Here is a 14620-nt window from a genome sequence, read left to right on the forward strand (position 1 = left end):
TTTATTATACTTTCTACTTTTTACTTGACAGCTGAAACGTGCTCTTTTGCTGTTTTACAGACAGAGAACTAACCACACACTGGAAACATCAAATAGCTGCTGATATTTCAGGCTCACCAAAGAGGCAGTTCACTGAGGATGTGTGTATTTACTGTGTGTATTAATGTTTATAAGTCCCCTGAACATCATACAATTTACTCCTGAACTACTGGATCTATGTACTTGAACTACTCATCGGACACGACTATTTCCTGGAAGCTTCCCACTGATTCTCTCAATGGGCTCCGATAGAGAGCTGTTGTTGAGGTCAGCTGCAGTTCCTCTAAAGGCCACCAGACGGTGTTGCCGCCTCATTAACTTTTTACAGTTATAAAGTCAGTTTAGTTTGAAGACAAGATGATCGGTTACTCTAGAAGACTTGGAAGACTCTGAAATCATGAACAGATCGATGGCAATATTAGGAACACTTTTCAGTATAATCAGTCTTTAAAGACTTTCAACGTTTTAATGGAATCACATTTTATTTGCATAGGACATTATGACAGTTGGGGAGGAACAGTGGTGAGGTGGTTGCCTCACAGTGAGAAAGTCCCGGGTTTGAATCCATGGGCCGACTGGGCCTTTCTATGTGGAGTTTGCATGTTCTCCCTCCCTGCAAACATTTCATCAACCTGGGGGTTGACGGCAGGTCTAAGGGGCGACCTCTACCGTGAAACGAGTTTAAAATAGGTCTAGGTTGCGCCTCGACCACAAACCAACTAGATGAAAAAAATAAATGTATACAACCAATCGGGTGAGAGCCCTTCTAACCAATCAGAGGCGAAAAGGGCGGGACCTTCTACTCCAAACCTGGCAGCGGAACACGACTGCAGAGAAGGAAGTACGGCACGTACCGAACAGTTTTTTCGGTAAGTTCATTGACATAAAACATTAGAGACGGTTTATACGTGTTCATATCATATACTGTAGGTTCATATGCAGCTTTCTGTGTTTTAAAAAGTGGCATTGACCGACCGTGCGTTATGTGTTTAACTGTCGAGTGGATTTCAAGCTAGCTGCTCACTCGGCTAACATGAAACAGGGCTCTGCAATGTGCTTTCTGTCTAATATTCTGATATTTTTGGACTATTGGAGTTTAGAAATCCAGACATAAATCAGTGAAGCACTTATACAGACCAGCTGACATGGAGGTGTCCAGAAAATGCATTTTTTTCCCCAAGATAATTTGAAAATGTGAATTTATCTTCATAAAAAAACAATGGTAGCCTAATCTATTGATTAGCTGTTAAAATGTTAACATTCAACGGATTGTGAATATAAAAATTTGACTCCCAATGCAATGCCTAATTGTCCGCTTTGTTAATCAACAATGCTTTTAATATTTAAAATCAGGTAATGTTTTTATTTTATCATTATCTGGGACTTTTTGGCCTATGTAAATATAACCAAAAAGCAATTTATGTCTGTTTCATGACTTAACATTCATGTGATGTATGTAGTATGTACGTAGGTGAATTAGATGGTATAACAGTGTACAATTTCCCAAGATGTGTTTAAGAATTGTTAAGTAATATACTTCAAATGTTTTTCCAGCTTCACATGACAGAGTGAGGATCTCCACTCCAGGTGAAGGAGCCATTGATAGGAGGGAGAGGGGGCCAGAGGAGATTGTGATCGCCTACAAAGTGTTTTTCAACTGTGTTGGTGTTAACAGTTTTGGTCTCATTTTTTTTTTATATATGTTTATTGCACATACAGCTAAAAATAAAAAGACCACTGCTGCGATTAAAAATTGGGATTATTCCACCAATGTTGATGTCTAAACTCCTCCTAAGTTTGAAAAGTAGTGTTGTGTTCTAAAATGAATATGAACCTGTTTTCTTTGCATTATACAACGTCTGAAAACACCAGAATTGTTTTGTCATTTTGACCTGTTGCCATTTTCTGCAAATACATGTTCTAAATGACAATATTTTTATTTCCAGTTTGGGAGAAATTTTGTCAGTAGGTTATAGAATGAAACAAAAGTGTTCATTTTACTCAAACACAGCTATGAATAGTAAAACCAGAGGAACTGATCATTTTGAAGTGGTCTCAACTTTTTCCAGCGCTGTATGTGTAAGAATCATGTTGGTCTCATTATTTTTTACTGTTCTGATTATGTTTGTGTAATAAAACTTTAAAGAAATTGCACTTTTGTGTTTTCAAACTTATAATTTCCCCCCCAAAGGTAGGTTCTGTTAATACAATGTATTTATATAAATGTGTTAATTTATAGCAAAAAAATATTTATAATATCATTTATTATTCATTAAATGTATTATCTATATGTAAACACTGTAATTGTTTTTACAGTTAGTCAGTTTGAACAGATAACATTTCGACGTTGAACAAACGTTAAAACGACGTCGAGACCTAGACGCAGCCAGGGGCTTTAAAAGTAATGCTGAAATGAAGGTTGAAAAGACGTCAGATCGCAACGTCAACATCTTCTCTACCTGCATTTGTCAACCTCTTTTTAACTCCACTGCAGAAACAACATCTAAAACTCGACACATTCAGCTGTAAATATATATATCAGAATATTTACTGGATCATTTTTAGAAGGTGAATAATGCGCGTTTAGAAGACATCTGTGTTACAACGTGACGTTGTGGAGACGTTGTTTACGACCGTTAAAAAGACGTCGAGGTTGCAACGCGACGTCGTTTCAATTTGCATTTCAGCATTACTTTTAGACCTCCTGGCGACGTGTACGTTTAGACGTCGTTTCAACGTTTATTAGACGTCGAAATGTTTGCAGGGCTGTGTCTGTGTGGGTTCTCTCCGGGTACTCCAGCTTCCTCCCACTGTCCAAAGACATGCTTGTTAGGTTAATTGGTGATTCTAAATTGGCCGTAGGTGTGAATGGTTGTATGTCTCTCTGTGTTAGACTGGATAGACTGGAGACCTGTCCAGGGTGTACCCCACCTCTCGCCTGATGACAGCTGGAATAGGTTCCAGCAGACCCCGTGACCCTTCACAGGAATAAGCGGTTACAGAAGATAAATGAATTATGACAGTTTCATGACAATATTTATGTAGTGAATGCAACCCAGGTAGTCTCCTCCCATACCTCCTTCTGCCAGGTGCAGACTAAAGGTATAAAAGGCATGTGGCTCAAATCAGCCTCTTGCTGGTCCCTGGTGGTGGTAGTTTGAGGGTGTTGTTTTTTCTTACCCTGTTCTGTTCTGTTTGTTAGGTTTGCTTTTCTCTTTTGTTTTGGCCTTATTGCACGTTTTAGTGCTTTCTCTTCACTTTGGCCATTTTTGCTTAGTTTTGGTCCAGGTTTATTAAGTTTGTTTGTTTAAAGTTCCCTTGTTTCCTGGTTTTGAGATATTGTTTCATTATCAATTGGGTTGTTGCTTTTTGTTGTTTAACCTTTTTTTGCGTTCTTTGCGTTTCAGGGAGTTTTTGTTCCGCATTTTCAGTGCGGCCTGGGTGTTGTCAGGTGGGAGGCTAGGCACTGTGGTGAGGACCTCTCTCCCGTTGCATGCAAGTAGGCACTGGGGCACTTTTGTTTCAGTTATTTTTCCTATACTTGTGTTATCTTTTCTCCACAGTTCCAGTTTTCTTAGGTTTATCCCTGATTTATTTAAATTCAATAAAAGAAATTTGCTTTATCTACGTCTCTGCCTCATCAGTCACGACCCTGTGCCCTTTTTCTTTGCATCACATTAGTTTTCCTGCTCTTTATATCCTAGGGTGCAAGTCCCCAGGTGGCGTTGTCGGTCCCTCTATATTTAATATTGTAAAACTCCCCACTCCTTGCCCCATTTAAAGATGAATCATTTCTATAACTCTGAGAAAGAAGATCTTACCACTTGTGGTGAAACATACGGCCATTAAATCACTTCAACATGCAGGACTATATGAATATGAAACTGGACATTTGTGTTGCATTCAGAGTGAAATGACATCTGAAAAGTCGATATACAGTAAACACACTGCTGCAGTTTAACATACATATATATTTAATAAGATCTCATGTGGACAAGCTTGTCAACAGATTATACTCAGAAACGGTAAATAATCCAGCAGATCTGACTCCATCATTCCTCCTGTTAGATACTGATGGAACACATACATACTGGCCTCAGAAGAGTATCTGTTGTATGTGCTGGTTCACTGGATTACTGAGGCACTGGATGGAACTGAACCATTAAATTCACTTGAGCTCCATGAGAGCACAGAAAACCAGGATTGAACACAAGAGACAGCAAGCAGCAAGTCTTTGATACAACTATAAAATACAATTTGACAAGGTTTAAATCGCATGTATATTTAGTCTTTCACAAGAGAAATGGCTTTCAGGATGAAGAGTTAGTTAGCCTCCCTGGAAAAGTTTACTCCCAGATGTATGGAAAGGAGAGTCCGACCAATACATTTAATAACGAACTTCAGATTCAGGAGGAGCAATGTAGATTCCATCCAGGTCGTGGAACAATGGACCAGCTCTTTACCATAGTGGGGCTGCTTAGGGGATCATGGGAGTTTGACAATCCAGTCTACATGTGTTTTGTGGACTTAGAGAAAGCCTGTGGCTACTGAGGGATACGGGGGCCAGTGCTAAGTGCCATCCGGTCCCTATATAACTAGTGAGTGAGAGCTGTGTCCATATCCCTCAGCACAAAGTCAAGAGCATTTCCAGTGGGTGTTGGACTCCACCAAGGCTGTCCCTCGTCTCCAGTCCCGTTTATGGCATTCATGGACAGGATCTCAAAGCGCAGTAGGGGTGAGGAGGGTGTCCAACAATGGAGATTCAGAATCAAATCTTTGCTTTTTGCAGATGTGGTTCTGTTGGCTCCATCAGACCGTGACCGCCAGCATGCACTGGGACAGTATCCACCCGAGTGTGAAGCGCTTGGGATGGGGATCTGCGCTTCCAAGTCTTAGGGGGCAGCTCAGGTGGTTCTGTTGGCTCCATCAGACCGTGACCTCCAGCATGCACTGGGACGGTATCCAGCCGAGTGTGAAGCGGTTGGGATGGGGATCTGCATCTCCAAGTCAGAGGGGGCAGCTCAGGTGGTTTGGGCATCTCATTCGGATGCCTCCTGGGCGCCTCCCTTTGGAGGTTTACCGGGCACGGCCTGCTGGGAGGAGACCCCCACGCAGACCCAGAACTCGCTGGGGTGATAATATGACGTCTGGCCTGGGAATGCCTCGGAATTCCACGTGAAGAGCTGGAATGTGTTGCTGGGGAAAGGGACGCCTGGAGTTCCAGCCTGTTGCCACCACGACTGGACCTTGGATAAGAGAATGGAAAATGAATAAATGAGTTTTTTAGAAAGGTAGCAAAAGTGAGTCTGGTCACTCTCAGACTGTTTCTCATTTTAACACCAATGACAACATTTGATCAAACGTTCCAACTTATTCGGATAAAATAACTAAAGTGTGCTTTAAAGGGATGTGCTGTTTTTCTGTGAAATGATGACGTAATAATCCTCATTAAGCATCATCCTCAGGAATGGAAGTGAATAGAGACACGGTGCAGGTCATTTTCCTGTTTTATTTTAAGAGAGGCTGCAGCAGTGGACCGAAAGAAAAACAAGAGGCTGAGATTCATTGTGGAGGACACCAGTGTTTGTACCAGCAACATGGTCGTTTCTCTGTGTGAGAAAAAGTTACAGCCACAGGTGAACAACAAATTGAAGGGAGTCTGAAGAATCAAAACTCAAATGAGAACATGTCTCATAATGTGCAGATAGAACTTGTGGAAGTTTATAATTCTTAGTTTGACTCTTATCTTAAGAGATATTTGATTGGAATCAGTGAGGTTGAAATAAATTAGTTTAATAAACAGGTTACACTGTAGAGATCATACATTGTTCATCTATTGTCTTTAATGCAATATTTTAAAGCTACAACAAACTCTCAGCACTAACCTGTCTGACCAATCAACAGTTACACTTTGAGGAATTTGCTTATGTGAAACAAACCAGTGGAACATTACCACAGCATTTATAGCCTTGTTTGCATTTTCAGTCTCATGGACTTTTAGACTTAACCAAGGAAAGAAATGTGCACTCAACCACAACATCACATTTCCTCATTGTGGCCTGGTCAGACAGTAAATCCCAACAGCCTATCCAGCATGTGAGCATTTCCTCTTCATCTTATATTTTCTGAAGAGGAACCAGAGTTATGTCTGTTCCAGTCCGTCAGTCTATTTTTCTTATTCCTTCCTCTTTGCGGTTTAATTTGAGCAAAGCATCAGGACATGAGGTGGAACAGGAACACCAGGAAGAACTTCACAAGTCTGATACCAGAAGATCTCTGAAGAAGAGTGTAGCACAGCCTCACAGTGTCTCTGTCCTTTATTCAACAAATAGCTACCAACTTAATGCTGCTCTGGTTTGGCTGAACTCACATTTCTAGGTTTGTAAGCAGAAGAAATCACAAAGAAAAGGCTATCCCTGCTGTACTATTGAAGACAAAACTGTTTCTTGTAAATCACATTACAAAATCACAGTATCAGGCTTTGCAGAGTTTGATTTAGTGTAGATAATACAAGATGTGTCATTACTGTTTTTAACTTCAGCAAAACTTGTTAAAGTAAAAATCTAAATGTATCCTTCAAGAAGAACAACTTCTTCAGAGCCAAATAAACCATCACATCAGTCATGATTCCTTCATGTGTTTTTCTGTTTTCTCCTCATTTCAGTGAGTTTAATGTTTTCATATCACATATGTTGATGAACTCAACAACATCCTTTAACATGTTAACTACTGTAGTTCATACAGTGCAGCAGTGAATAAACACAAAATTTTTACTTACTCATTGGCTGCAGTACAGTTGTTTTCTTGTTGACCTAAAGAGAAAAGTTGTGAGTCCTCAGAACAAATCAGGTCAAACATAAAATAAATGAATTCAAAACACAAGGCAGCACATCTTTTACCTTTTTTACATTTATGGTACAGTACCAGGAAGAGTCCTGCTGCTGCTATGATTGAAACGACTACTACGATGATGACTCCAACATTGACTGAATTCTCTGAAATACAAAAACAGTTCATTGAGCTGTCCCTGAATGCCTCATGATAACAGATAATAACAGGTCTTGTTGATGCACACGGAAAGGTCTTAACTTTAGTACTTTACCTTTTATCTTTACAAAGGTGTCATTTATTATTGTCTCCTCATCACCCCTGAGTTCACACGTGTATATTCCCTCGTTATTTGAAGACAAGTCCTGTAGTGTGAGGCTGCCTGACTCTGATACGTCCTTTACCTGCTGCCTCCACTCCTCTGACACTGTAGATGAGACATCAGTCCTGGTCCTGTTCAGGATGATCTGACTGTGGTGGAATATCCAAATGAGGCTGAAGTTTGTTAGAGAAGTTTTGGAGGAAGAGCAGAAGAGTGTTGTTTCAGCCTTTGACCCACTGATAGAACCTGAAATAACAAAACACAACATCTTTTTCAGACTGTGGTAAGAAACTTACTTAAAAATCTGCCAACTACAAATGACTGGGTCAAAACTGATCTCATTTGGGTGTTCAAGGTGGTCAGGTGTTTGTCACTCAGGTCTTGTCTGTCCCAGCTCATTATGTCTTCAGGTGATTTACTGATTTAGTTGTCAGATGAAATGTACAGTATTACTCACATATTTGCCTCAAAGTAGCTCTCCTGTTGTTTGTGCGAGTGCTGATGGTGCAGGTGTAGACCAGATCATTGTCACTGTTTATAGGCATCAGAGAACTGCTGAAGTTGTAAAGCTGCTGTTCGGTCTTCTTGAATGTAGTTCTGAACTGGAGCATCTCTTTGGATGGAGGGGTGGTGGACCAGGTGAGTTTAGGTTCAGGATAGATCCAGTTAGAGCTGCAGGTGATCCTGTTTCCTACCTGATGAATGTTGACTTCATAGTTTGGAGCTGTAAAATAAGATTCAATTCAATAGTGTCAGTAACAATACAATTGTCTCAAGATGCTTTACAAAACCCGGCCTGAAGCCCTAAAAGAAAACAAGAAGGCGATGTGGCAAGGAAAAACTCTCTTTTAACAGGAAGAAACCTTGAGCAGAACCCAGCTCATATGGCTGGGTGGGTTGTGTGTGTGTGTGTGGGGGGGGGGGGGGGGGGGGGACATAGCGGATGGACATGAGTTTGATAATAAATCTAAAACTGTTAGTGACCATTGTAGTTCCATCACAGGTGAGATAGCTGGGAGAGAGGGGCAGCAAGAAATTAACATGCTATACAGTAGTAGCACAGAAATGCATGAATAATAATAGAGAAGAACTTAGAAATTAGAGGATAGGAGCTTGGTGTGAGAGAGAAGAGAGTAGAGGACATGTGCTCAGTGCATCATCCCCAGCAGCCTAGGCCTATAGCAGCATAACGAAGGGATGGTTCAGTCCAGCCCTAACTATAAGCTTGATCAAACAAAAAAGTCTAAATTTAAAAGTAGAGAGGGTGTCTGGGAGCTGGTTCCTCAGGAGAGGGGCCTGATAGAAGTCTCTACCTCCTATTCTACTTATTTATTTTCTCTAGGAACGACAAGTAAGCCTGTACTTTGAGAACAAAGTGATCTATTGGGATGATATGGTACAATGAGGTATTTAAGATATGGAGCTAGGCCTTTAAGGGCCTTGTATGTAAGCAGGAGGATTTTAAATTATATTCCAAAGTTTAAAGGAGCCAATGAACCGAAGTTAAAAGTGGAGTAATATGATCTCTCTTGCTAATTCCCATCAGTGCTCTTGCTGCGGCATTTTGAATCAATTGGAGGCTTTTTAAAGAGCTATCTGGACAACCAGACAGTAATGAAGATTCTGTGATTAAAACAATGAGTTGATCTGTTTACACTCTGAGAAAAGTCAGTTGAGTCTAATAAAGTGAATAAAGAGCTAAGACTGTCAACAACATCAACATGAATGTTAAACTCACCTACTATAATGACTTGATCTGTTCTAAGCACTAAATCACAAAAATTCAGAGAGCGGGTAAAGAGCTGGTGGGCAATAAGGCTAGTTTGTACATTAAATACAGGTGACATTTGCGTGATGGTGTCACATTGTTCAGTGCTCATAGGAAGTTGACAAGTTAAATCATTTAACTGACAGTTACTTTTAAAGACACTTTTATGCACATACATTATTTATGATACAGTCACACAATACATACACCACACTATATTTGTTTGTGCTTAATTATTTGCTTGTGTTTTCTGTGTAACTGTGTGTTTCTCATACCTAGCAGTTTCAGGTTGATGAATGACTCCTTGTTTCCATGAATGGTGCTGGTGAAGCAGTTGTATCTACCCTGGTCTTGAACCTTCAGGCCTGTCAGCTGCAGTGAGGCGTTTCCTCTGGAGATCTGCTCCTTGAACAGTGATGTCCTGTCTCTGAAGTTCTGGTCCTGGTGTCCAAGCTGGTCTCGTTTGCTATAGAACGAATGGACGCGAAGTTTTCCGTTTCTGAAGTGAAACCAGTGGATGATTACTTCAGAGCCGATCTGGAAACTGCACGGTAAGATGCATCTTTCCATTAAAACACAGGACACCTCAATATCTGAAACATCAGATAAAGTCTTTTAGTAAAAGACTTGCATGAGACCTGCATTAAAAAAAAAAAAAACAACTCAGTTATGTTGATGAGAAATAATGTTGAAATTACTTTAAAGGTGAACTACTGTTTTTTTTACAACCTGGACCTTATTTCTGGAATAAAATACAATCGTTTACTCACCCATATAAAGTAATTTGTATTCCTTCGGGAGATATTTAGATCTGCGTATATCCATGTAGTGGGAGTCACTGGGGCACTGAAACGCAGCCTCTAAATAACATTATCTGCCGCGAAACTCGTTCATTTCACCAATATTTTGTTACCGTATGCTAGTGCTATTCCCCGTCGAGTCCGGAGTCAGCCGTTATGATCGTCTGGGGTCTATAGATTGACCTACCGACCCCAGATGATGTCTTTTGACACATTAAACAATTTCCTTGAAGGATTAATAAAGTATTCTGATTCTGATTCTGCTTCTGACCTGGATGATGTCTTCTCTGGCTTGTTTACCTGTAATTTGCTACTACTATGGTTCATCCACAACCTAAGAATTGGAAAAATATTCAGCCATGTTGTAAAAAACTAGCAGTAGCAAATTACAGGTAAACAGGCCGACTGTTGCGGGTAAGCACGACACTCGGAGATGACATCATCCAGGTCAGAAGACATCATCCGGGGTCTGTAGGTCAATCTACAAACCCTGGATGATGATAACAGCTTAATTTCGGACTCAACGGGGAATAGCACTAGCGTACGATAACAAAATATTGGTGAAATGAACGAGTTTCGCGGCAGATAATGCGTCATTTAGAAGCTGCGTCTCGGTGCCCCAGTCACTCCCACTATATGGATATACGCTGATCTAATTATCTCTTGAAAAAATACAAATTACGCAAAAGTTATATCGGTGAGTAAACGATCGTACTTTATGCCAGAAATAAGGTTGTGAAAAACAGTAGTTCCCCTTTAATAGATGGATGATTCCTCTCGTTCAGTTTCTGGACTTTGATCTGTTTGAGTCATTTGAGCTGAGGTAGTTTAAACATGCTGAAAATTGTAAAGATAATTATATGAAGCTTCAGTTGTATCTCAAAGGTTTTATGAATTCAGAGGAATGTTGACATAAAACACCATGAATAAAATCCATGTCAAAATTAAATTTATCAGGATCAGTTCATTGTTCAATGAAAATATCAATTACAGTTTCTGTTTAGTTCAATTCATATCGCTGCCCTGTTGTATCTATTCAGTTCCACCTGCATGCCACACATAGCTCACCTGTTCCCATTTCCCAATCAGCACCTCTGCATAGCTGCAGTTTATCATGTAAATGGATTAAAATTTATCAAACTGACTTGTCATTCTTTTATTTTTGTCTTTGTGTGTCTTGTGCGTCCTTTTCTTGTAAATCTATTGCAACAGAATGAGCTTCATCAGAAAACATACTGTTGAGTGACAGCAGAGCTGGAAAGACACTGCAAAGATGGACCAGGATAATGCATGTTGGATAATGATATAATCCAGCAGAAATAAAGCAACCAAAAACTTCTATGAAATGTACATGAAACAAGGAAACACCAAGAAGAGGCTGGAAGAACACGATGGTAGACGGTACCCAACCAAGTGAAACGACGAGATTCAGAACAGCTAGGAACACAGGTAAGCACACAGAAATAGACAGACAATATGACAACAAAAATCATCAAACACAAGCATTGTCAATATAATTACACATCCCTCTCTTCTGTTGGTTTTCATCTAACGTTTATTTTGTGACCACTCTGTTTCTCCACCACTGAGCTAACAGCAGTTCATTTGTTTCACTGTTAATGAAATTCTTAATGTTTGCCAGTATTCCAGTTGTTGATGATGATGATGATTATGATGATAAAGGGCAATAGATAATAATAACAACAGATGTTCCTATTTAAACCTCAACCCTCCACCATTCTTTTCGAAGCGAAGAGGCTAAAATTTCTAAGTACAGTGGCCCTTGTTTCAGCTCCTTCTCTTGATAGGCAGTGAGCTATAGAATGTGAATAGTCAGACTATTTGATCTCAATCAGTTTTGTATTTTCACATCTGTATGACTCCGCCTTGTTTTAACATGTTTTTGTAAAGTAATGCGAAATGATCTGATAAAATGCTCGTTTTATGCTCTAAAAAAAGAGTCAGTGATCTCCACACTCACCTCCTCTGATAAGAATCATCATCCATAGCAGAGTAACCCCCACCAGAGGCAGGATGTAGATGATCCTGGTCATCCTGTTAATACTTCATGTGAGGCTGCAAAAGTGGACTGAAAGGAAGAAAAAGAGAAACCCACTCTTATTATAGAGGGCGGAGCATTCCTGCAGTGTCATCTTGTTTGTTTTATTACAGACTGTGAGTGGTGAGTTGACAGTGCTCCCTGCTGGAAAATACATAGAAAAATATACAAAGGAAAACAGATCTGATCATTACTTAATCTCTCAGTCCATAGTTCAGAAGTATTTTTGCTCTTTCAATTTGTCAGTATGACATGAAACTCAATCCTTTAATCCAGTCTGGACTGATCAGAGTGATCGGAGTCTTCATTTGAAGACTCTGACACCTCTGAATCAGAGAGGAGTTGGAGGCTGGTTAGTTGGTGTCAGACAAGACTTCACCATTCAAAGGAGATCGTCACCTTCACTGAACCTGTTAAATAGAATGAAAGTAGAATAAAAAGCATGAACTGATGACCAACTTCTTCAGAGCGAAATAAACCACCACATCAGTCATGAGTCCTTTGTGTGATTTTCTGTTTCATCCTCATTCGAGCGAGTTCAGTGTTATCATATCATGGATGTTGGATTAACTAATTTAAACTACAGCATACCATAGAAAATGATCAGCGATAACCCAAATGAAGAAATACACAACAATATCCTCCTTTAATATGGTCTATTATATAGCAGAGAAGTTTCATACAAATGATCTACTTATGTCTCTCTGTTTGACCGGGTTTCTGGTCTTCCTGTGTGGAGGAGAAATCAGCAATTCAAAACACAAAACACACACAAAAAAAATAACTTAAAATTCAAGGTGGAATGTTGTTTTAGTTTTTTTTTTTTTTTTTTTTTTTTTTTTAAAGATATACACTGTTGTTTAGTACCAGGTCACCTCCTGCTTCTAAGACCAAAGTTGTTGCAAAGGGTTAGGGTTGACTGAAAATTATTGAATTGAACTGTCCCTGGATGTTTTTGCAGGTCAGACATAGATGATTGGGGGTCTGACCAACTGTATCCTAACATTGTCACTTTACCATTTATCCTCACAAAGGTGTCAGTTCTTAGTCGTCCTGAGTTCACATGTGTGTATTCCCTCCTGATATGAAGATAATTTGGAGATGTTCAGGGTGATCTGACTGTGGTTGACTCTCCAAACAAGGCTGACACTGTCCTCTGCAGTCAGACAACAGCAAGAACTGGAGACTGTAGGACTAAAACTAAATCACCTTTATTTTTCAGTCCTAGTGACCATTTTATCACTGCAACAAATAGAAGTAGCCTAGATAGATTTCTAACAATGCAACTGGCACAGACAGAAACACATCACTGACAGTTCTAACAATATAATATAGAGACTGGTTAATGCTACTAGTACTATTGGAAACAATCTCTGCTCATTTACACTTTACTGTGAAATGATCAGTGTCACGGTGGTTTTCCCAAAGCAAACTTTATTATTGCAGGTTATCACCATAAGTCAAACCTGCAGACACGAGAATTTATGGACTGTTTAAGCAAAATTTGTCAAACCTTTTTTCTCTTTATTGATTTAAAAATAAAAAATACAAAATATTTCTTGAATATAATTACATTTCACAAAACGGAAAGTGTCTCAGGTTTTTTAAACAATATATGGATCAATATCTGTTGCTTGGTATTCACATTTGCAAAATCTACATTTCAGTTGAAAGTTGTGAAACTGTGAAACGGAATCTACAAAACAAAGATCTGTTGAGCGTCTTCATGATAAAACAAGAAAAAAATACATTTTAATAAGTGCTGACTTTAACTCACTGATGATGCACCCCCCAAAAAGAAAAAAAAAATAAATCTGAGCACATTGTTAAAAAACATTGTTAACAACAAAGCAAACAACTTTTCCTCACACTTTCTGTTTGAACTTTTCTTATTGCACTTTTACAAGAGGAATGTTCTGCTTTCTATTGTTTTATTGACAATGAGGTGTCCCTTTTTTATTTTTCAGGGAGATGGCAACCCGTCGTGCATATGTTGTTCTGCATTTACAAAATAGAGTACATTGACTCCTTCAGTATGTTGTTGTAATTTCTTTATTTGTTACCGTGATTACTTTTACTCTCTGGCCCCTTAGTTTGCCTCAGATTCATGAGCTGGCCCCAATTCCCAATTAATTGAATAGCCCTGCTCTACCACTAAAAAAAATAAATATTCATGAGGTCCATTATACAGTCCTGCAGTGTCCTTCGATTGTCAGAGTAGATAAGGATATACTTGCTGCCAAAACACTTCAGCCAAAACACTTCAGTCAAGTTACCAGGAGACGGGAGATAATACATATCTGCAGTTCTCCTTGTCTGCTGTTTCAATACTTCTCCTGGCAATCATTTAATGCGGTCGCAGCATTATCTTTATCATCTTCACAGACTTCTCACTGTAAACAAAAAATAATCAAATTTAGTTTTTTCAATACTAGTGTCAAACCCTCTCATATGTAAACCATCACAACAACCATAAAACTTGAATTCTAGCAATTTTTAGTTTAAAGATTTCATGTCTCAGTAATGAGTATAGTATAGTATAGTATAGTATAGTATTCCTGTTGACAGGACAGATGGTTTGAGTCCAAAAGGAATGGTCATCAATACAACCAGCATAGGTGGATAGATTAGAAGATGAAGGAAGAATGAGATTTTACCTTTTAATAATAATAAATAATAATAATAATAAATTTTATTTATAAAGCACTTTACATCAAAGATCTCAAAGTGCTACAGGTTAAAAAGAAAAAGAAAAAGGTTTAAAAAAAAAATAAAAAAACATCTAAAGGGGACCAAAAGCTTTG

The sequence above is a fragment of the Chelon labrosus genome, assembly GCF_963514085.1.
Source record: "Chelon labrosus genome assembly, chromosome: 18".
NCBI lineage: Eukaryota > Metazoa > Chordata > Actinopteri > Mugiliformes > Mugilidae > Chelon > Chelon labrosus.